A 20,616-nucleotide genomic window follows, 5' to 3' on the forward strand; every position below is an offset into this window, starting at 1 on the left:
TCAGCGACATTCGAAAGAAAGTTGAGAAAGGGGAACGAACAAGCTGACTGCGGAGCGCGGTGGCAGGCGACGTCCTTCCTCAGAAGCTTCCGGTTTCGCGGATGCGGGGCGGCGGCTCGTGGTCCCGGGAGTACGCGGCGTCGGCTTTTCCTCGTGCCCATCCGGCCTCTTTTTGAAGTCCTCGGGCGCTAGCGGACGAGGAACTCGCGGCACGCTGGGTTACGCACTGTGATGTGCACACCACACTGGTAAGGGATTTTTGGAACGCGGCGTGTCGGCAGTAGTGCGTCGGACAGCGGAGCGCCGTGCGTGCCAGCCCCGCGTTGCGCGTGTGTAGGGTGTGCGCGAGGCAGGCACGAGGAGCGGATTGCTGACGTGTCAGCAAACCCAGGTGTAAAGGAAGACACCCTTGCACAAGTCTGGTCGTTCAAGCGTGGAAGTGGCAGCTGTCGGACGTTGGATCCGAGCTGCCGATGGCTTCCCTTGAATCACCGACTCAGGTCCATCGAGTCCTGGTTCAAGCGGGGAAGTGGCAGCGGTCGGACGTTGGGTTCGAGCGGCGAGTGACTTCCCTTGGATCACCGACGCAAGAATATTAAGCCTCATTCAAGCGAGGAGGTGGCAGCCGTCAGACTTCGGGTCTGTGCTGCCGTGGACCTCCCTGAATCAACGACGCAGGCCTACTGCATCCATTTCGAGGTCAGAAGAGGCAGCAGCCAAGGCTTCCTTGGATAGGCTGCACAAGCCTACGGTGTTTTGGAACGCCATCGACAAGACCTGGCCACGGTTTTCCCGCTGCAGCTGCCCAGTTCTTGAGGGCGACTGACAAGCGTTCGTCAGCGTCTCCCGTGTCATCTCCGTTCCTCATCTCCTGGCTCTCTACCATGCCCTCCCTGAACGCAACTCCAGCGACGCATCGCAACTCCCGAACCCGCGTCTGTGCTACCTGCAAGGCATTCCCGCACCACCTGGGACGCTTTGTAGCCGGTGAACTCTCTCCTCTTTATCTGTTGTGTTTTACGCGTGCCTAGTGTGTGTTTTCCTTAGTGTTTTCGCTTCTTCTATTGGCTCTCCTTCCTTTAAAATATGAACACGGCTTCGTTTTGTTTAATTTCTTTGTTCCTTTCTTCGAACCTGCATGCGAAAGCGTTCCCCTTCACCAGTCGGGGACGCGTCACCCCGATTCGCGACAATTTGGCGTCCGCGCGACAGGACGAAGCCGTGTTTTTTTTATGCGAAGCATGTTACTAGAGGCACTATAGTACACTACAGCCCTTCGCCGTGGTTACGCGCCGTGCACACCACGTGGTACAGTGACGTCACACCACGTGACATACCACGTGACACATGACGTCACGACAGAGGAAGACGGAGGTACACTACAGCCCTTCGCCGTGGTTACACGCCGTGCACACCACGTGGTACAGTGACGTCACACCACGTGACATACCACGTGACACATGACGTCGCGGCAGAGGAAGATGGGGGTCCACCTCGTGCCGTCGCTGTGGTTGCACGCCGTGCAGACCACGTGGTACAGTGACGTCACACCACGTGACATACCACGTGACACATGACGTCACGACAGATCACCGTCACGCGCTGGGAGAGGGAGAACGATGCCATCGCACAGACACCGGAATGTCCTCGAGCAGCATTCCCGCGCATTTCGAACGCGCGTTCACACTCGGTGTAGGTGAAACGCTCGCTCCACCGGGCAGGCGGACGCGGCCATGTAATTACCAAGCCTAGCCATCAATTTGCTTCGCATCTGACCAGGGTAAACCAAGTTAAGCCTCAGCCATTTTCTTTTTCTTTATAAAGCGCGACAATGGCAACGCTAAAGGAGTTGGTTGAATTAGGCGAAAAAATTACGAGGAACTTTAGCGGCTAAAGTGGCGAAAGGCGAAAGCCTGAGTGCTGCATTCTGCTACGCGATTGTTCACTGTACATTATGTTGGTGCATTAATTAACTGCCAATTAATGACGCTTAAGCTTCGCCTTTAGGAGTGGAACGCGACAGCGTGTTGTAGCGCTGCCACGGAGTCCAAGGAACGCCACCACCCGTTCGGCGCGATGCGTTGCCCTTTGAACGCAACTCTTTTTGAGGAAAGGAAATGGGGCTGTAATTCTCTGTCGGTGGACACCTGAGCCGCACCGTACAGGAAGGGAGGAAGTGTGAGTGAAAGAAGAGGGGCCGTAATGAAGAAAATGAAAATTGTATTTGAGGAAAGGAAATTACGTAGTAACTGTTTCACATATCTCAGTAGACACCAGTCGAAAATTGTATTTGAGGAAAGGAAGTTGCGCAGTAACTGCCTCACATATTTCGGCGGACACCCGTCAAAATTCGCGCGCGGTGACGTCACGCCAATTTGGACCAATCTGAAAGGCGGACAAATACGCCTTGCTCGTCGGTAAATTGGTTTTTGAGGAAAGGAAGTGTATCTGACTCTGATATATTGGTGGACTCCTAAACCTCACCGCAACGGGAAGAGAGGAAGATGGGAGTGAACGAAGACACCGTATTTACTAGACGAACCTTTGTTCATTCCAAACCATCGAGCTGGCATGGCGGAGTGGTAGCGTGCTCGGCTCGCACTCCGGAGACCGGGGTTCGATTCCCAAGCTCGGCAAATTTCCTACTCGGTTTTATTTATTTATCTAGTCTGACTAGAAAGGTTAATTAGACTGATTGGTTAAGTAAGCAATTAACTAAACCGAATCAAACTTACTTAAAGCATCACTATATGATCCCTTTAATTGGTTGCGTTGTTAGCAGCCAAGGTACAATTGGCCCCATTCGAAATTCGCGCACTGTGACGTCACGACCGTTTCGACCAATTGAAAAGCGTGACATTTCTGTCGACAGCTTCTGCTTACAACGATGAGGCATTAAAGGCTTCCGCCTTAAAAGATGGGGTTGAGAGATGTCGAGCTGCGTTCGTACGTGGGTTTCTGCTGAGCAGGAGAAGGAACGCGCTGCACGTGCAGCAGAACGTGAGCACGAAAAAGCCCAGGCAGAAGCCCAACGCACTGCACGTGAAGCCGAACACGAGCATGCAAAGTCGCTGGCAGAGGCTGGAGAGCGGAGATTGCAGCTCCAATTAAGGCTTGCAGAAGCTGGTGGGGGTAATCAGAACCTGCACCGGGGCCCTCAGCAGCAGTTAGCCCACATAAGTTGATCCCGCCTTTCGACGACCGCAGGGATGACTTAGATGCATACCTCAAACGTTTTGAGCGTATCGCAGAAGGGCACAGCTGGCCCAAGGAAAAATGGGCTACAGCACTCAGTATGTCTCTGACTGGGGAGGCTCTCCGTATGTTCAGTCGACTATCACCAGCAGATTCAATGGATCACGATAAGGCGAAGCTAGCGCTGCTACAACATTTTCGGTTCACAGCGGAGGGTTATCGCGAAAGGTTTCGTGAAAGCAAACCGCTTGATAAAGAATCAGGCAAGCAAAACGCAGCACGCTTGCTCAGTCTTTTCGATCGCTGGGTCGAGATGTCGGGAACGGCCCCAACGTACAATGATTTACGTGATTTGGTGGTGGCCGAACAGTTCATGAGGAACTGCCATAGTCGTCTGTCGATTTTCCTCCGAGAAAGAGAATGCAAGACGCTGGACAAAATGGCTGAGGCAGCAGACAACTTTCTAGAGGCCCAGCGGCAAAGGAACTTGTCTGTATATGTGATGTGCACACCACACTGGTGAGGGATTTTTGGAACGCGGCGTGTCGGCAGTAGTGCGTCGGGCAGCGGAGCACCGTGCGTGCCAGCCCCGCGTTGCGCGTGTGCGCGTGCATAGGGTGTGCGCGAGGCAGGCATGAGGAGCGGATTGCTGACGTGTCAGCAAACCGAGGTGTTGAGGAAGACACCGCAGCACGTCTGGTGGTTCAAGCGTGGAAGTGGCAGCTGTCGGACGTTGGATCCGAGCTGCCGATGGCTTCTCTTGAATCATCGACTCATGACCATCGAGTCCTGGTTCAAGAGAGGAAGTGGCAGCGGTCCGACGTTGGGTTCGAGCTGCCAGTGACTTCCCTTGGATCACCGACGCAAGACTATTAAGCCTCATTCAAGCGTGGAGGTGGCAGCCGTCAGACTTCGGGTCTGTGCTGCCGTGGACCTCCCTGAATCAACGACGCAGGCCTACTGCATCCATTTCGAGGTCAGAAGAGGCAGCAGCCAAGGCTTCCTTGGATAGGCTGCACAAGCCTACGGTGTTTTGGAACGCCATCGACAAGACCTGGCCAAGGTTTTCCCGCTGCATGTGCCCAGTTCTTGGGGGCGACTGGCAAGAGTTCGTCAGCGTCTCCCGTGTCATCTCCGTTCCTCATCTCCTGGCTCTCTACCATACCCTCCCTGAACGCAACGCCAGCGACGCATCGCAACTCGCGAACCCGCGTCTGTGCTACCTGCAAGGCATTCCCGCACCACCTGGGAAGCTTTGTAGCCGGTGAACTCTCTCCTTTTCATCTGTTGTGTTTTACGCGTGCCTAGAGTGTGTTTTCCTTAGTGTTTTCGCTTCGTCTATTGGCTCTCTTTCCTTTAAAATATAAACACGGCTTCGTTTTGTTTTCTTTGATTTCTTTGTTCCTTTCTTCGATCCTGCACGCGAAAGCGTTCCCCTTCACCAGTCGGTGACGCGTCACCACGATTCGCGGCACGCACAGAGTCGGTGTCCAAAAAGTAGGCGCCAAAAAGCGTACCAAGTAGTTCACACACAACGGAGGCAGCACGTAGGCACCTACACTATGACACGGCATGGCCACCATCTTGGAGTCTGGAAAAACTAACGGATAACTCAACAGAAGCCCTAGGTTCCGACTCCGGATTCGGTGACTTTGGAACAGAAAAAGTAAGACAACTAAAAAAGAAGACACGTCCTTTCACAACTTCTGTACTGCTAGCAGTCTCCGTGCAGACGAGAAATGAACTAAGAACGTAAACCACGCAAAGGACGATACACAGGGAAGAAGTAGACAGGACGGGCGCCCGTCCTGTCTACTTCTTCCCTGTGTATCGTCCTTTGCGTGGTTTTCGTTCTTAGTTCATGGATTACCAACTAGCCCCCCATCGTACACTCCTTCAGACGAGAAACATTTACGAATACACAAAACGAGCACAAGAATTTGGCAGTGCTAGGGATGGCTTTTATCTAGCAAAAAGTAAGAGATAGACAAAACAAGCAGCACACCCGCGCCCGCTCGTGCACTGCGATGCAGTTGTCGCACTACAAGAATCTAGAGTGAAACATGTTTACGCAAAAGGCGTACTGGCGCTAAAAAACGAAGACAACACACACAACAGGACAGGACTGGCGCCAACTTCCAACTAGTTTATTCACAGAAAAAAACCACTTAAGAACCACACTGCATGCAAAAAGATACAGACAAACCAGAAACAAGGGGTGATTTAACAAAGATGCACGTGCCAAACGGACCAAAGGAATGATTATAACGCTGCAAGAGACCCACTCAGAAACCTAATCTCTTCTTCTGACAATGACACAGATGGCTTGCTTATGCAGATATCGCCCCTCTGCTTGATGTAATAGGCTTCTATTATTTCACGCTCTAATCTGTCTTTTGATCTTGCAATGAATTTGGTGTTCTCAAAACCAGGACGGCATTTGCAGCTTTTGCAGTGAGTGGCCATGTGGCTGCCATAGCCATTTTTTACAGCAATCTTGTGCTGCCTCACTCTTTCATTGTAGCACTGACCTGTCTGGCCGATATATTCCTTGCCGCAGCTTAGAGGAACAACATACACAACATCAGCCGTGCATTCAGTGGCGCGAATTTGGTGTTTCTTTTTGCACTGCTTAACCTTTCTTACTCTGTTGAAAGTGCAAACGCGCGACAGCTTGCAGGGAGCAGAAAGCACCACGTTGATCTTATATCTGCTGGCCACTTTCTTCAGGTTGTGCGAAAGCCGGTGAATATAGGGAATCACCACCGTCGGTTGTTTTTCTTTATCCTTGTTTTTTTGACCCTGTTCTCCCATCAACATCCGCTTGCGCTTCTTAACCAGGTCCTCACTAATGCTAGTGATGAGGTGTTCTGGGTACCCGGCTTGATGAAAGCGTTCAATTTGCGCATCGAAGCTCTGTGCCATCTCATGCTCACACGATTTATCCAAGGCTGCATTCAAGCATGTCGCAACGATTCCTCGCTTAATTAGCTTGGAATGTGCACTACTAAAAGGCAGTAGCCCTTTGCACGATCTCGGGTTGTAGGACCAACAAACATGGCGGTCCTGCTTAAATTGAAGTTTCAAATCAAGAAACTGCAGGCTATTGTTGTGGGGAACTTCATGCGTGAAACGGAGCCCTTTTGATTCACTGGTGAAAATGGTGACTATGTCTTCAAGGATGGCGCTTGGTTTTGAACCTACATGATCGGTTAGCACAATTAGGTAGTCATCCACGTATCTAAATACCCTAACAACGTTAGAGGTCAATAAAAGCCGGTCACTAACACGTTTGTCAACACACGATAAATAAATGTCACTTAAAATAGGGGCAAGGGACGACCCAATACAAACACCATCACGCTGAATGTAAAACTGATCGCTGAAAAAAACTGCAGTAGATGAAAGGTAAAATTCTAAAAGTGTTAAGAAATCATCACAGCTAATGCCTGTCTCGTCCTGAAATGACAGTTTGCCTATGCATGCAATCTTCTCTTTGATACAAATCAACATTTCGGTATGCGGTTTGGAATAGTACAGGTCGGTAACATCAATTGAAAAAGCAGACAGTGCTCCAGGCAACCCATTGCTTAGTTCTTGAACAACCTCATTGGAGCTGCGGATAAGAAAGGGGTCGTCTAGCGGAAGGGACTTTAAGTGTCGCTGAAGAAAACGGCCAACGCACAACTGCCAGGATCCTTTCTCTGAAACAATCGTGCGTAGGGGGCACCCTGGCTTATGAGATTTGCCCGTAAAGAAAACCTCCAGGAACTCTCTGTCAGCATCCTTAACCAGTTTCTTCAGCGGATCCAAATTCATGTCAGTTAACAGCTTTACTGCGGTGTTCTTAGCCTTGGCGGGATTGAACTTCACTGCGACGAAGTGCTTCTGCAGAGCTTCAGCTGCTTTCTCTTTCAAAAGCTTCTCGGGAAGGACAATAAAGCCCCCTTCCTTGTCGCTTTGAAGTATCTCAAGGTTGTTTTTCCCCAGGTAGTCCTTGATCTTCTTAAAGGGAGGATAAGAAGTCCGACTGCGACTCACATGGTGCATCAGGCAATCCAAGGCATCCGAAGTCGCTCGGTCTTCATCCTTGTCCCCAGCTCTTTTGGCGACATTCCTGGTCATGGCAAGGTACCCAGAACACCTCATCACTAGCATTAGTGAGGACCTGGTTAAGAAGCGCAAGCGGATGTTGATGGGAGAACAGGGTCAAAAAAACAAGGATAAAGAAAAACAACCGACGGTGGTGATTCCCTATATTCACCGGCTTTCGCACAACCTGAAGAAAGTGGCCAGCAGATATAAGATCAACGTGGTGCTTTCTGCTCCCTGCAAGCTGTCGCGCGTTTGCACTTTCAACAGAGTAAGAAAGGTTAAGCAGTGCAAAAAGAAACACCAAATTCGCGCCACTGAATGCACGGCTGATGTTGTGTATGTTGTTCCTCTAAGCTGCGGCAAGGAATATATCGGCCAGACAGGTCAGTGCTACAATGAAAGAGTGAGGCAGCACAAGATTGCTGTAAAAAATGGCTATGGCAGCCACATGGCCACTCACTGCAAAAGCTGCAAATGCCGTCCTGGTTTTGAGAACACCAAATTCATTGCAAGATCAAAAGACAGATTAGAGCGTGAAATAATAGAAGCCTATTACATCAAGCAGAGGGGCGATATCTGCATAAGCAAGCCATCTGTGTCATTGTCAGAAGAAGAGATTAGGTTTCTGAGTGGGTCTCTTGCAGCGTTATAATCATTCCTTTGGTCCGTTTGGCACGTGCATCTTTGTTAAATCACCCCTTGTTTCTGGTTTGTCTGTATCTTTTTGCATGCAGTGTGGTTCTTAAGTGGTTTTTTTCTGTGAATAAACTAGTTGGAAGTTGGCGCCAGTCCTGTCCTGTTGTGTGTGTTGTCTTCGTTTTTTAGCGCCAGTACGCCTTTTGCGTAAACATGTCATGCTACAAACAACTAGCTCAAATCAAAGTATTGCTAGAGTGAAACAGCGTGCACGTACTCGTGCTCCTCCAGACGCACATAGAGGCTACATGGGCACACAATGTTTAAAGAAACGCGGACACATCCGTTTATTGCCAACATAAGTCAAGTGCAAAATGTCGCCACTTCTGAGACAATTCACCTAATCTCTAAGTAGACCAATATTTTTCAAGAGAGGCGGCTTTCGCGGTCTGGGACGTTTCACGTGCAAGGACACCTAAGGAAATTAACTCCTAGTATCGTGTAATACCTTGGCGCTTTTCGATACCCAATAACCACGCTAGAAATTTTCCTTGCATATGCTGCTTACTAAATATAAAATTTTGCAGTGTTCACTTCGGGGCTTGTTTGCTCATAGTAAAGAACGGATGATCTTGCTTGCAATCGTCGAAATCGTTCAGGATGCATACGGGACTAGCGCTCATGCTTTCTACCTCTTTTTGCTATCTCATGGTAGCGCTAAATAATAATCTGTCGTGAATGGAAAAGTATGCTTAAAAAGGAGTTCAACCTTACCAACGAGGTGCGAATCAGAAGGCCGTGCTGAGTTTCACGTGAGATGAAACGTTTATTGATGTGTTAGTAAACGCAGCGGAAGAGAAACAAGACCGAAAGGACGAAGTTCGAAAAAGGTGCTAAGCTCAAACTTCCTCCGCGGATTGTTCGCTTTCTAGCTTCTGACTACCCTGCAATCAGGAGCTTACTTAAGTCAAGCTTCTATGGTTCCCGCGCAAGTGGTGCAGTAAAATAATGTGGCAAGTTCTTTATTGACTTTTTTTATTATTTGATACCTCAAAGGCCCCTGGTATGGGGCATTACATTAGGGATGGGCATGACAGTTATACAATAATGGTCTTGATGGCGTTCTTAAAATGGATGGCGTTGATGTGATGCACGGCGTCCTGTGGTAGATCATTCCAGTCCCGGGATGACGTGACGAAAAAAGATCGAGAATGAGCGGTAGTTCTTGCGTTGGGGGCGTAGACGGCCTTATGGTGGTTAATAAGGCTTGAGAGGCGATAAGCGGGTGATATGACTGATTCTCCTAAAGATGAATGATAAAACATATGAAAGAGGCACAATCGAGAAATTTTTCGTCGCGTTTCAAGGCTGGGTAAGTTAGCTTTAGTTTTTAAGGCAGACACACTAGTGTAGTACGAATAGTCAGAATAAATGAAACGGATAGCTCGATTTTGTATTTTTTCTAAGGTTAAAGAGAGGTTAGACTGGTGAGGATCCCATATTGCCGAAGCATATTCTAGTTTAGGACGGACAAAAGTTATGTATGCTAATGATTTGATGGATGGGGTGGCAAAACGTAGATTGCGCCGTATGAAACCAAGGGTACGATTAGCTTCGTTAGCGATGTTCGTGATATGAGATGACCATGTTAGGTTTTGCGTTACAGTAATACCCAGGTACTTACAGGAAGAGACGGACGATACTTCTGAACCGAAAAGAGTGTATTTAGAAGGAGTATGCATCTGCCGACGATGGAATGAGATTAAACATGTTTTGGAAATATTGAGAGACATTAACCAACGTTCGCACCAAGTTTGGATTCGGTTAAGATCTTGTTGAAGAATGCCAGCGTCAGTACTGTTAGTGATTGGGCGGTAAATTACACAATCGTCAGCAAATAAACGGATGGTAGAGGAAATACTGGAAGGAAGATCGTTAATATATATGAGGAAAAGCAAGGGTCCTAGGACTGTACCTTGGGGAACACCTGAAATGACCGGGTTACGTGGAGAAGAATGATTGTTAGCATAGACAAATTGCTCTCTGTTAGTGAAAAAGTTAGAAAGCCATTCTAATACTAACGAATTAAGATTTAGACACGATAACTTTAGTAGCAGTCTTTTATGCGGTACTTTATCGAAAGCTTTTTCGAAATCAAGGAAGAGAGTGTCAGTAGGAACGTTTAAATCAAGGTTGGAGCTTAGGTCATTAATAAAGAGAGCCAATTGGGAGTCACATGAGCGTCCTTTCAAAAAGCCATGCTGGTTAGTATGAAAGAATTTTACGGAGACAAGGAATTTGACTATGTGCGAATAAATAATATGTTCCATTAGTTTCGAACAGACGCTTGTGAGAGAAATGGGGCGGTAATTTTTGCATGAAACAGGTGAGCCCTTTTTGGGGACTGGAATGATCTTACCAACTTTCCAATCTTGTGGAAGGACACCTGTTGATATGGACTGCTGAAAGAGGTGGCACAATATTACACTTACAGTGTTTTTAGTATTTTTTAGGATTTTAGAATTTATGCCGTCAACACCAGATGAAGAAGTAAGTTTCAATGATTCAATAAGTTTCATGATTCCATTAGCATCAATTGTAATCTGTGGCATAGCTGAGTGGCCGAGAGCTGCGAAATCCGGTAAGTCACCGTCAGGTTCTTTAGTAAAAACTGAAGAAAAAAAGTTATTAAGAGCGTGGCTAGATTCGTGTTCCGGGATAAGATTGTTGTTGTCGTCATGTAATGTTATAGGCTTCGAATGTGATGGGTTTATAGTTTTCCAGAACTTGCGGGGGTTAGTGTGCAACATGGAAGGTAGAGCAGACGAGAAAAATGTACGTTTAGTTTTGCCTGTTAAAGATGAGTATGTTTTTTCTGCAGAATAATATCTTTCCCATGCAGATGCGGTGTCAAAGCGTTTTGCGGATCGAAAAAGCCTTTTCTTTTTGTTTCTGAGGCGTTTCAGCTCTTTGTTGAACCATGGTGACGATGGTTTTTCGGTGATGGTGATAGTAGGGACATGTTTATCTATAAGTTGATGCATTTTGTTTCTGAAAAGGGACCAGTTATCTTCGATTGATCCTGCTGAAAAATCTCGGAGAAACCACATGCAGAAATCAGCTAGTTCAGAATTAATGGCTGCATAGTTACCTTTGTCGTATAGAGTTAATGTTTTTTGTATTTTTTTTGTGTGTGACAACTGGCAGGAGTACGTGGATTGAATTACGGAATGAGCACTGAGTCCTGGTAAATGCAGAAGCGGCGGGATGTTATCAGGGTGAGAAGTTAATACGAGGTCGAGTATGTTGGAGGAATGATTGCTTTGTCTTGTCGGGTTTGATACGAGCTGGGACAGACCAAAGGTTAGGCACGTGTTGACAAAATCGCTTTCGATGTTATCTTTACATGTAGTGGTGGAAAGGTCGGACCAGTTTATTGCAGGAAAGTTAAAGTCGCCGAAAAGAACAATGGGAGTATGTTGGTGAGCCGCTGTTATCGCGCGAAGTGTTTCGTGAAAATTAGCAACAAAAGAATCGGTTAAATCAGGTGGACGATAGCAAACTCCGATGATTACGGGAGGAAATGAAGCGTGGCACTGAATGAACAATATTTCTAGAGGGGATGAAGTTTTAATTTCAGAACAACGAAGCGAATCATGGGTTCCTATTAGTACGCCTCCTCCCCGTCTATTAGTTCTGTCGCGACGGAAAATGGTGTAGTTGGGAAAAACGGAAAGTATTTCAGAGTCATGTATGGCTGATGTTAGCCAAGTTTCAGTGAGTATGAATATGTTGCTGTCTATTGTGCGCGTAAGGCTTTCAAGGGCGTCAAGTTTTGGCAGGAGGCTTCGGATATTAGTGTAAAGGAAGGACAAGGAGGAGAACTTCGGAGTGACGGGAGGTTTATGCAGTAGCTATGGCGTGCGGTCGGGGGAGGGAGTGCGGACGGGGGAGGGCGTGCGGAGGGAGGAGGGCAGGGGGTGGAGGGGGACTACTTTCTGTGAGGAATGGTCGAAAATATAGACAGTGTTATCAATAATTAGTTTATTATGGCGGAGTTTGTATGTCTGTGGTTGGAGTTTCGCAAATTGCAGTAACTGTTTCCTAACAAAGAGGGTAGGTTTTGAGTAGTCTTCCGAGATTCTGTAGTTACTGTTTTTTAGTTTCTTAGCGCAAGAAAGAACTTTATCTCTAGTTTTGAAGTGAGCGAATTTGACGATGATAGGTCGTTTCTTGTCGCTTTGAAACTTTCCAAGCCTGTGCACTCTTTCAACATCCATGGGGCAGATTGTGACGTCGAGATTATCCCTACATAACTCCGTAACCAACTTTTCAGACTCGGCCCATAATTCATTGTCAGTGTCTTACAAGCCGAAAAATAATAAATTGTTTCTGCGGGATCTATCTTCAAAATCAGCCATTTTGGAAGACAGATTTGCAACTTCAACTGAATTTTGCTCCGCAAGCGCTCGCACATCGCTAATATCTTTCCGAATCGCAGCAAAGGTTGAACAATCTTCTTCTATTTTGACGAGCCTTGTTTTAATTTCATCGAATGTTTTATCATTCTGGGACAATTTTGACCGAATGCTTTTCATTTCTCCTAACAAAGCTGCTTGCCCAGTACGTATTTCGTTCAAGGCTTCCATTATTTCATCTGATGCATCAGTAGAGCGGGTGTTAGGTCCGGGATTTTCCTCGACGTCACCTGCCAAGATTAGTAATTGATGAATGACACTGATGCAGTCATGGGCAATCACTAAACAACACTGTGGGCTTGGCAGCACAAGCAAGGCAGCATGACCGGTAGGCTTTGCAAATAGTGGGTAGCGGTAATTTACCTGTGCAACAAAGAGGCGACGCAGGTGAGCGGACGTGGCCATTGCTGCTGTGCTGCCAAGCCCATAAAAGGCGGCGGGAAGTGGAGTGGTCCTTTTATGCCATTCACGGGTTGGTGACGTAGTAGTACGTATGCCGATGATCGATGTAGAGAGGGGAGGGAGTGGTCCAAGGCGCGCATGCGCCACATTAAGCCAGATAGCCGAGTCGTTGCTGATGCAACAGTCCAAGACAGGCCACACGGAAAGCTGGGGGGGCCGAGGGCACTGGGAGTGTTGAGCTGGGTCATGCGATTGTAGGCGGGCTGGAAAGTGGATCCGAGTGACGACACGTACAGGCGGCGGCGCAGGAAGGACCGGGGCGCCCACGACCCATTCGATGCCGGCGTTGATACCCTCAATTGGACCTAGCGGCCCAAGAGCAAGCACCAGTACCTGTGCAACAAAGAGGCGACGCAGGTGAGCGGACGTGGCCATTGCTGCTGTGCTGCCAAGCCCAGGCCGATTTCTTCCAGGCCGATTTTTCTCCAGCTTTTGCCCTTTCAGCGGAAACCGTCACCAAGAGTAATAGTCCGAATTTATATCGTACTTACGTAGCAAGTGAACACTGTCTTGCTCTTACCATGAAAATCGGGGAGCAGTCTTCAGACAGAGACAACTCTCCGCCATTTCATTTCGTACCGTTTTAGTTATCAATGGCCGAAGTTCTCACCGACAGATGAACGCAGCAGCAACTGTACTTGTGCTATTAGATATATATCATTCATTTTATAGGTTATGTTTATAGCAGCGAAGTTAAAATTGATTTAACGCTCTTACCGGACAATGTGCCCGTCCAAGCAAGATTTTTGTCCTCGAAAATATTATGCTGCGTTACACAGAAAGACTCTGCGACCGACCTTGCTGGTCATAAATTTCAGGGCACAGAATGGAGGCTGTTTACATAGGGATGACGATGCGGTTATTATTCAGCTAAAGCCTCGATGTCACGAGCAATCGCGAGCGCATTTATCTCTGTGCAGTTACACTCGAGCTCTGGTAATTGTGAGGCTTATCGAAATTTCCTCATATTTGGAGCGAAAGAGAATTGTCCTTCTACACATCGACGTGAAAATGCAAAAATAATTTCAGAATATAAAATACCTCTCAATTTGCCTTACTTCTCACACTGGCGAACAACTACCGAAGTTGCCACTTTAAAGCGGCAGTTCTCCAAGGCTGAACTTTGATGTTGCTCCCATAACGGCGCGCAACAGCGATAAGCGCGTACATTTGGGCGATTTATGTGAGGTCATCTAGATATATCTTTAAGCGGTGCACTTTAAGTCGCGCATGCAGTTTGCCTTTCTAGTGCACCTTAGACCACCGATGGTAGAAGGGTGCTATTAGTACGGTTATTTTATTTGATTGTACCATTGCTATGGTGGGCGGTATCAAATAATTTTTATGCATACACAAAAATCTCACTCTGTCGAAACAGGCAGATCGCGGCAGACTAGACTGACCGGACTCGATGGTGGTGGTTTTGTTTTAATGGCAAAAGCGCCGTTGTGCCGCTTAGGTAATGCTCCATTGAGAAAAACTTTAAGGTAACAAAGTAAAGTAAACTGAAGAGCCATGGCACAAGGAGTTGTCTACATCCGGTGGACTCAAAGACTCTTTTCTTCAAGCATTTTCCTGCAGGGAGACGAGCACCAGACCAGAGGAAACCGTCTACTCGCTGGAAACCGGGCAGCACTGGGCATATCGAAACTTGCGTCTGCCGCATACGAAGCGAATGTTAGAACGACTAAGGCATCGCAGCGGCGGTTCAGCGAATCTCTAGCAGGTAGCAAGCTGCTTTATTACGCACACGAACTTGCAAGGTACGAGCTAACAATGATCATATTTGAAAATTGCATCAGCTAACTGTAAAGTTTCTGCAATGCAAGCATGACGAAAGAAAATAAATAAATAGATCAATCAATCAATCAATCAATCAATCAATCAATCAATCAATTCAAGAATTAATGAATGAGCTTCATAAAATTACAGCGCGCGTGCATAGAGGTACCTGCTACGTTCAGTAACTTTAAATTCAGACCGGATAGGAAACCAAGCTACGCTATCATGTAGGTTGCATCGATAGTTACCCTAAAACGAGAGTAAAAAAAAGATTTTGAAATAAACTTAAGTTTCGCCTGCAGTCCGTAGTTGTCACAGTTGGAGTCGTGAGGGGCGTAAGACAGCCTGGCGAAAACGAAAAGCCTTTTTCAGGGCCCATTGTCGCCAACATAGCTGGCCTGGTTCTATTGTGCTCACATTTTTTTTTTTTACGTAGCCGAATCATTTTTCGGTTGCATTAACTTGGTTGTTGCTTTGCGATTTCTGCACAGACGCGTTTATCAGTATTAAAGACGAGCCTGTCTCTCTTTAAGGGAGAGTGTCGTTGGGTGAGTCGGCCAGACAATACAAGAGAGAGTCGCATAGGCAAGGACAAGAAGGTTAACACAACTCTCCTAACGTAAGCGGTTCTTTGTTTTATTTTTTTATATCTTCTATATTTCTATATTTTCTATCGTAATTTCCTGGCGTCTTAGGACTATCCTAATAGCGTTTCAGAGGTTGGATTGTTCGAACTTTGCAGAAATATTATAGGAATAGAATTTGTAACGTGCGCAAATACTGTGAAAATATGTGCGGTTAGCTGGCGAATTCTACACAGTAAGCATTAGTCGTCACGGACGAGTTATCAACTACTGATCTTAAAGCAGCGCGATACACAGGACGAGAGAAAGAAACAAGGGAGGACACGAGCGCAGTCTAACAACTGACTTTTATTCCTAGAAGAGTTAGTTATATACGCACCAAACACAACGATAAAACACAGACACATCGCGATAGCCCCCACAAACCCGTACGCGCATGTAGCGGACTGCAAAAACCGCCTCATCCCAACAAAGCCATTCAGCATCTCAGCACATGACACGCACCTTCAATCACCCTGTCGCCACACATTCCCCGAGAGCGCGAATCTCTTTTTCTACGAGATTAATGGAAGGCGAGGTGACACATGTTTCAGACTCCTGGCTTATCAGAAACGCCTCATCTAACTCCCTGCAGGTCCTACCTGGGTGACAGAACAAGATATTAGTCCTGTCCAAATGGGGGAAACAATCTTTACATTTCCGCCAGTGCAAAGCCAGGTTCGATTACACTGCCCCTTTTACTAACCTGCGGTGCTCAAACAGCCGCTCATTAATACAGCGGCCTGTCTGGCCGATGTATGTCTTGCCGCAGGAGAGCGGTATCGAATAAACCACTCCAGTGTTACAAACGACCAGTGGTTTTTTGTGGGAAACTGTGCATTCATTCCTTGCTTGGTCGTCCCGGCACTCGATCTTCCTCCTTACCGCACTGCACACTCTGCTCAGCTTATCCTTCGCTGTAAAAACCACTTTCACCCCAAATCTCGAGCCTACCTTCTTCAACCGGTGAGACATGCCATGAACGTACGGAATCGCCACGGTTCTTGTAAGCGTGCTGTCTTTTCCTTTCGCTGGACATACGCCCCTAGTCAATATCCTCTCGGATATTTGAGCCAGAGCCATATCTGGATAACCAGCGTCCCTCAGTCTCTGAACCTGCCCCTGGAAGCTAGTCTGAACCCTATGGGAGCACGATTTCCGCAATGAAGCCGTGAGACATGCCGTCGCATTCTCATCTTGACCAACCTAGAGTGCTCTTAATTGTAACGGAGGAGCGGCTTAGCTGTTCTTGGGTTATATTCCCAACACGTTCCTGTGTCATGGCAATTGACTTTCAGGTCAAGGAACTGAATCGAACCCGAGTCTGGTAATTCAAACGTAAAACACAGACCCTGGCTCCCCTCTTTGAAAATCTTAATGACATCGGTAACACTCCTGGGGGACCCTTGGTTCAGAAACACTAAAAAATCATCAACATAGCGAAACACTTTCACAGCTACGTCCTCAAGATCTTCATCCAGTCTCATGTCCATCCTGCTGAGGAAAATGTCACTCAACACCGGGGCGACCCGAGACCCAATGCACACAGCAGACCGTTGGACGAAAACTTTCTCACCCTATCCAACGAAGGTGGAACGCAAGTAAAAGGACAGAAGTTCAAGGAAACTTTCCACTGAAATGCCACAATTGGCAATGAAGTTCCTTTCGTCGTTATCCTTGGCAATGCAGTCCTTGACCTTCTCCAACAGCTGAGCATGGGGTAGGGAGTAACCAAATCCACCACGTCCATGCTAAAGGCATAAAGCCTCTGGTCCTCCCTCTGAGATATGAAATCGACTACCTCAGTAGAGTTCTTCACCAAAAAAGGGTCGGACAGCTTGAGGGAGCTTAAATGACTGCAAAAAGCCTGAAACAGCATGCTGCCAGGTGTCACGCTCCGATACTACTGCCCGAAAAGGGACATCGGGTTTGTGGGTCTTGACCGTGAAAAACATGTCCAGCACCGTACCTTTTCTTTTGTTGACAGCAGCAGACAGTGCATCCAGGTTCATTCCTTGTAGCATACTCATGGCCGGCTTCTTGATGGCAGCAGGCTTCAAAGCCACTTGCATGAAATTCTTTTTCGCAGCTTCCTCTGCCTTCCTGGTGAACACATCTTCTGGTGCAAGAACGAAGAACACTTCTTTGTCAGAAAGGGGAGGCCTCAGGCGTTCAGCTGCCAAGTAGTTGATCAGTCCCTTCATAGGTCTTGACGCCTTCTTGCCCTTGTAGTGGCCGACGATTTCTGAGCACTAACTGATGCACCTCTGTCTATCGCCTTCGGGAACGCCGTGGGAAACTGTCCGCGCAAGCGCCATCCTATCCAGAGGTCTTAATGCTGGCTCAAAACAGAACTTGGGACCAAGCTCAAGAGTACGTCGGTGACGATCTTCAATTGTTCCATTGCCAAGAACACAAACCTTTCCTATCGCTGCTGAAGCTTTTCTCCTAGTGGGTAACGTAGGCCGCACGGTATTCCACAAAAACTCGGTGACGCGGTCCGCCGTCTTGGACCAGTCCGCGTAAAGCCGGAGTTGGTGTTTCTCATTCCTTGCAAGGCCGCAGTGGACTCGAAGACAAATCCTGTAGAAACGCGCCTGCCTCCACCACTCAGAGCAAAGGATACGGCACATCCGTCTCGTGTGCCCAGCTTTCCGGCTTTACACGGACTGGTCCAAGACGGCGGACCGCGTCACCGAGTTTTTGTGGAATACCGTGCGGCCTACGTTACCCACTAGGAGAAAAGCTTCAGCAGCGATAGGAAAGGTTTGTGTTCTTGGCAATGGAACAATTGAAGATCGTCACCGACGTACTCTTGAGCTTGGTCCCAAGTTCTGTTTTGAGCCAGCATTAAGACCTCTGGATAGGATGGCGCTTGCGCGGACAGTTTCCCACGGCGTTCCCGAAGGCGATAGACAGAGGTGCATCAGTTAGTGCTCAGAAATCGTCGGCCACTACAAGGGCAAGAAGGCGTCAAGACCTATGAAGGGACTGATCAACTACTTGGCAGCTGAACGCCTGAGGCCTCCCCTTTCTGACAAAGAAGTGTTCTTCGTTCTTGCACCAGAAGATGTGTTCACCAGGAAGGCAGAGGAAGCTGCGAAAAAGAATTTCATGCAAGTGGCTTTGAAGCCTGCTGCCATCAAGAAGCCGGCCATGAGTATGCTACAAGGAATGAACCTGGATGCACTGTCTGCAGCTGTCAACAAAAGAAAAGGTACGGTGCTGGACATGTTTTTCACGGTCAAGACCCCCAAACCCGATGTCCCTTTTCGGGCAGTAGTATCGGAGCGTGACACCTGGCAGCATGCTGTTTGAGGCTTTTTGCAGAGTCATTTAAGCTCCCTCAAGCTGTCCGACCCTTTTTTGGTGAAGAACTCTACTGAGGTAGTCGATTTCATATCTCGGAGGGAGGACCAGAGGCTTTATGCCTTTAGCATGGACGTGGTGGATTTGTTTACTCCCTACCCCATGCTCAGCTGTTGGAGAAGGTCAAGGACTGCATTGTCAAGGATAACGATGAAAGGAACTTCATTGCCAATTGTGGCATTTCAGTGGAAAGTTTCCTTGAACTTCTGTCCTTTTACTTGCGTTCGACCTTCGTTGGATGGGGTGAGAAAGTTTTCGTCCAACGTTCTGGTGTGTGCATTGGGTCTTGGGCCGCCCCAGTATTGAGTGACATTTTCCTCAGCAGGATGGACATGAGACTGGATGAAGATCTTGAGGACGTAGCTGTGAAAGTGTTTCGCTATGTTGATAATTTTTTAGTGTTTTTGAACCAAGGTTCCCCCAGGAGTGTTACCGATGTCATTACGATTTTCAAAGAGAGGAGCCAGGGTCTGTGTTTTACGTTTGAATTACCAGACTCGGGTTCGATTCAGTTCCTTGACCTGAAAGTCAATTGCCGTGACACAGGAACATGTTGGGAATATAACCCAAGAACAGCTAAGCCGCTCCTCTGTTACAATTAAGAGCACTCTAGGTTGGTCAAGATGAGAATGCGACGGCATGTCTCACGGCTTCATTGCGGAAATCGTGCTCCCATAGGGTTCAGACTAGCTTCCAGGGGCAGGTTCAGAGACTGAGGGACGCTGGTTATCCAGATTGGCTCTGGCTCAAATATCCGAGAGGATATTGACTAGGGGCGTATGTCCAGAAAAAGAAAAAGACAGCACGCTTACAAGAACCGTGGCGATTCCGTACGTTCATGGCATGTCTCAACGGTTGAAGAAAGTAGGCTCGAGATTTGGGGCGAAAGTGGTTTTTACAGCGAAGGATAAGCTGAGCAGAGTGTGCAGTGTGGTAAGGAGGAAGATCGAGTGCCGGGACGACCAAGCAAGGAATGAATGCACAGTATCCCACAAAAAACCATTGGTCGTTTGTAACACTGGAGTGGTTTATTCGATACCGCTCTCCTGCGGCAAGACGTACAGAGGGCAAAACGCATGTCTAGAACAGCCGAACTGTGTGTTCTGTGGCTCCCAGAACCGCTGCCACCAGGAAGGAAAAAAATGACGTGAAATCCTACGAGTTTAACTCAACATGCTTACATCCGGACCATTTTTAACCTAATGTTATCGCTAGACATCGCGTGTTCAGCCCTAAACACGCCCAGAACGTGTTGTAGGCAAGCGTTTTGCCCTGTGTACATCGGCCAGACAGGCCGCTGTATTAATGAGCGGCTATTTGAGCACCGCAGGTCAGTAAAAGGGGCAGTGTCATCGAACCTGGCTTTGCACTGCCGGAAATGTAAAGATTGTTTCCCCCATTTGGTCAGGACTAATATCTTGTTCTGTCACCCAGATAGGACCTGCAGGGAGTTAGTTGAGGCGTTTCTGATAAGCCAGGAGTCTGAAACATGTGTCGCCTCGCTTTCCATTAATCTCGTAGAAAAAGAGATTCGCACTCTCGGGGAATGTGTGACGACAGGGTGATTGAAGGTGCTTGTCATGTGCTAAGATGCTGAATGGCTTTGTTGGGATGAGGCGGTTTTTGCTGTCCGCTACATGCGCGTACGGGTTTGTGGGGGCTATCGCGATGTGTCTGTGTTTTATCGTTTTGTTTGGTGCGTATATATCTAACCCTACTAGAAATAAAATTCAGTTGTTAGATTGCGCTCGTGTCGTCTCTTGTTTCTTTCTCTCGTCCTGTGTATCGCGCTGCTTTAAGATGAATCCGTTCCAACTTGCCCAGTTTTCTGTTCTCGTTATCAACTACGAAAAATGCGCCCCGGTTTTCTGCCCTTCGCGCCACTAAAGAAATGCGAATGACAGCAGTGCTCCACACGGCGTGGTCTCCCTATACAGGAAAGATATCACCTTTTTCGTTCTACAATGAACCGTATC

At 47.7% G+C, this 20,616-nt stretch overlaps 1 long non-coding RNA gene across 1 annotated transcript in view; it reads left to right on the forward strand.

Annotated features, from left to right (window-relative positions):
* The first annotated feature begins 368 nt into the window (after positions 1–368).
* The window catches only part of LOC149334677 (uncharacterized), a 38,791-nt gene continuing 18,543 nt past the window's right edge, over positions 369–20,616 (forward strand). The window contains exon 1 of the long non-coding RNA XR_016285011.1: positions 369–987. This is a non-coding gene — a long non-coding RNA (uncharacterized LOC149334677). The remainder of the gene's footprint in view (positions 988–20,616) is intronic.

The sequence above is a fragment of the Amblyomma mixtum genome, chromosome 8 (assembly GCF_055824585.1).
Source record: "Amblyomma mixtum isolate Tamu chromosome 8, ASM5582458v1, whole genome shotgun sequence".
In the NCBI taxonomy this organism is placed as follows: domain Eukaryota; kingdom Metazoa; phylum Arthropoda; class Arachnida; order Ixodida; family Ixodidae; genus Amblyomma; species Amblyomma mixtum.